Below are 3912 nucleotides of genomic sequence, written 5' to 3' on the forward strand. Positions count from 1 at the left end.
TTTATCGATTTCGTAAACTTCTATCGAAAGTTTATTAAGAGTTTCTCGAAGATAATTCTACTAATTATAAAACTTATACGAAAGAATTCGACTTTCTATTAGAATCCGAAAGTCGATATAGCGTTCGTACGACTAAAGAAGATATTTATAATAGCTTTAATTCTCGCTCTATTTAACTATATAAAAGAAATATTCCTAGAAGTTAATACTTCTAAATAGTATATAGATAGTACCTTATTCTAGGTAGAAGAAGATAGTTTCGTATAACTCTATATATTCTTTTTAAAAAAGAACTTATCCGCGGAATATAACTATAAAATATACGATAAAGAAATACTAGTTATCGTATATTATCTTAAAGAATAGAACGCTAAGTTAAGGAATATAGATAAGTTCGAGATATAATTAAATTATAAGAATCTAGAGTACTTTATAATTATACGAAAGCTTATAGAAAAGTAAATACGATAGTCTCTTATCCTCTTACGATATAACTTTATAATCTTCTACTTTAAAGAAAAGAATAACGTATAAGCCGACGCGCTATCGCGAAGAGAATAAGATATATCGAAAGAAGAAGAGGACGATCGGCTATAGTATCGTACGATAAGACTACTAAAGTCGAAGTTCTTCGACGCGAAAGGAACGATTTAAGTAGCTTTCGTACGAGTAGAGGAACCTTCTATCGGAGACTAACTAGCGAGTAATATAGTTAATACTAATTAATTTACGATAGTAGAGTCGGACGAAACGTACGAGTAGATTAAGGATTTAATTACTCGAGAAGTACCGAAGTTTCTATCTTTTCTAGCGGTAAAAGTATTTATTACTAAGTATATAATCGATAGCTAAGGAAACGTACGCTTCTATAGAAGACTATAGATTTCGAACTTAGAACTTTTATATACGTTCTTAATTTAAGAAACCTACGACTTAATAATTAGCGAATACTTTAGACGAAAGGTAACGAGCTCTTTAATAGTAAGATAATTCTTCTAGCCGAATATACTATAGAATATCCGATAATTTATATAAAACTACGATATCTATAGACGAATAAAAGTCTAGAGGAAAAGGAAATAAGAATTTCTAAAACCTTTCTCTATATCGAACTAAATATAGAGCGAAATATCTATTAACTTTATTATAGGGCTCCTAGAAAGTCTAGGCTATACGAATTTAGCGGTAATTATAGACCGACTAGAAAAAGGAGTTATTCTTAAATTAATATATACGATTAAGTTATAAAATATAGTATTTCTATTTCTATATATATTCTATAGGACTTACGATTTACCGAGAGCTATCGTATTAAATAGAGAAATCTAGTTCGTAAGCGCTCTATAGAAACGAGTATATTAGCTATTAAGTATCGTACGCCGATTATCTACTATATATTACCCTAAAACGGACGAATCTACGAAACGAATAAATTAGACGATCGAGACGTACGTACGTACGTTTATAAACGAAGCTTAAGATAATTAAGTAGAGTTACTACTAATTACTAAGTTAATAATTAATAATAGGAACGCCTAATTAACTAGTATAAGCCCTTTCTTCCTATCTTACGAATATAATATCGACTTTATATAACTATAAGATAAGCTTCGCGAAGATAAAAGAGAAAATAGCTTAATATAATAGGGCGAAGAAATTATACGAAAACTCTAGAAGGCGAGAGAATAGGCTTAGACTTCTATAGTCGTTACTTAATAAGAGTAAGAGGAAATTATAAATCGTATAAGATAATAGTTAATAGAGTTCCGCGTAGACGATAAGGTCTAGCTCGACTTAAGAAATATATATACGACGCGAAAGAGTAAGAAGCTCGATTAAAAGAATACGAAGTATATCGTAACTAAAGTTATCGGATTATATAGCTATCGTCTTAATACGCTAAAAGAAATTTATAACGTATTCTATTCGAACCTACTACGTACGATATCTACGAATCTATTACCTTTATAAGTTACCGACGATACTTAGCCGAATCTTATCGTTATATAGGACGAAGAAGAATACTAGATTAAAAGGATTATTCGCTATAAATCCATACAAAGAAGCCGAGGATCTTAAAGATAGTACTTAGTAAAATAGACGAAATATATAGAACTAACCTAGGAATCGAAATTATCGCTCTAGGATATCGTAGCTTTAGATACGTACGAATCGATAGCGAGATAATCGGCTCTCTAATTACTATACGAAAGTAAAGAAAGAGTACGTATAAAGGAACTATAAGAATAATAAAATATCTAATTATACTATATATATTTAGCTTATTTAGTTATCGTACGACGAAGCCTAATCGCTATATTAAGGTATAAGCTATAGTTAAGTATAGAAAATATTCCTTATCTACTAGGATTATACTAGTATTAATATAAGTACTATACGAGGATAAGAGAATAAAAGAAATATCGTACGTATCTACCGCTAAGGAGCGAGCCTTTTTATAACTACCTCGCCGAAGCGAGAAGGAGGAGGGAGGAGGAGGAGAGCCTTACGAATAGGGGGGAGAGCGCCGTCGTTATCGAACGAATTCGACGATAGTACTATAATACTACTATCGTCGTCTTTATCGCGCTCCGAATAACGAGTACCGCGGTCCGACTACTTATAGTTACCGTACGTACTATCGAAGTATCCTAGAATACGTCGATACTCTAGAAATAGGCGTATTAAGCGCTTATAACGATTATAAGGACCGAAAAGAATACTCCGGCTCTAAATAAGTAAGGCGTTAATATATAATAGTCGATACGACCGAATTTATACTAGAGTAACTATTCCTCGTACGAAAGGTACGTTAGTTTCTAGTATAGCTAAAACCGTTCGTTAAGAGATATTATAGTAGTACGGTACTAGCGATTACTCGAAGGTAAGGAAAATAGAGATTTAAGTTAGCGCGAGCTATTCTAACTAACGCTAAGTCGTAGCGGTATCCTATACTACTAATACTATATTATCTTAACTTTTCCGTTCTTCTATTAGTACGTACGACTAAACGGAAAGGCCTAGGGCTTAGAATATAGAGGGTAGATTAAAGAGGAGAAAATAGATTAGTTCGCTTACTTATTTACTATATCGACTACGAGCGTTTAAGAATTAGTAACGACTAATAATTATATATAATAGGAATAGAAATAAGTACTTATAAAACTTTCTCGATAATTAGTATAAGAAAAGAAAAAGTAGTATAAAAGTAAGTAGAAATAAGAGTTTTACTTTATACGCTACTCGACGCTTAACTAGTTTCTATTAAGAGTAGCGGCTTCTTAGCGTTATATAAGGAAAGAAGGAGAGTAATATTACGAATTAAATTCGTATAAAGCTCTAGAGTACGCTCTAGAGCGATTACTCGTAGTATACCTTTAGGCTATATAACTATATAGCTAAAGCTACGTAATTCTTTTCTATCGATTATCTCCTAGGAAACTATACTAACCTACTATAGAAGAGGCTAGGAAGTATTTCCTTTATTTATATAGTAGATAGATTTTCTCTTTTCTTTTCTCTCCTTAGCTTTAGAATCCTCGTTATACGATAGTTAGACGAATTACTCTAAATTCCTAGCTAAAACCCTTATAACTTCCTATCGCTTAGTACTTTAAGCGTAAATATACTACTACTCTATAATTTCCTAATCTTCTATTAGTTAAAATAACAAAGAGAAATATTAAGTATTCTATAGAGTTCCTTTATATTTAGAACGACTAGCGCTATAATACTAAGTTAAATAAGATCTAGACTACTAATATAATTAAGCTTACTATTTCTTCTCCTACTACTTAACTTAAGGCTATTAACGAGGGTAAATCTTAGCTTAACTAGAAGAATAACTAATACCTTAAGAACTATAGTCTTAAGATTAGTTCTTAGTATACTTAAACTAATACTCGTATTCTT

Source organism: Exophiala aquamarina (assembly GCF_000709125.1).
Source record: "Exophiala aquamarina CBS 119918 chromosome Unknown aczIA-supercont1.7, whole genome shotgun sequence".
NCBI classification, from domain to species: Eukaryota; Fungi; Ascomycota; class Eurotiomycetes; order Chaetothyriales; family Herpotrichiellaceae; genus Exophiala; species Exophiala aquamarina.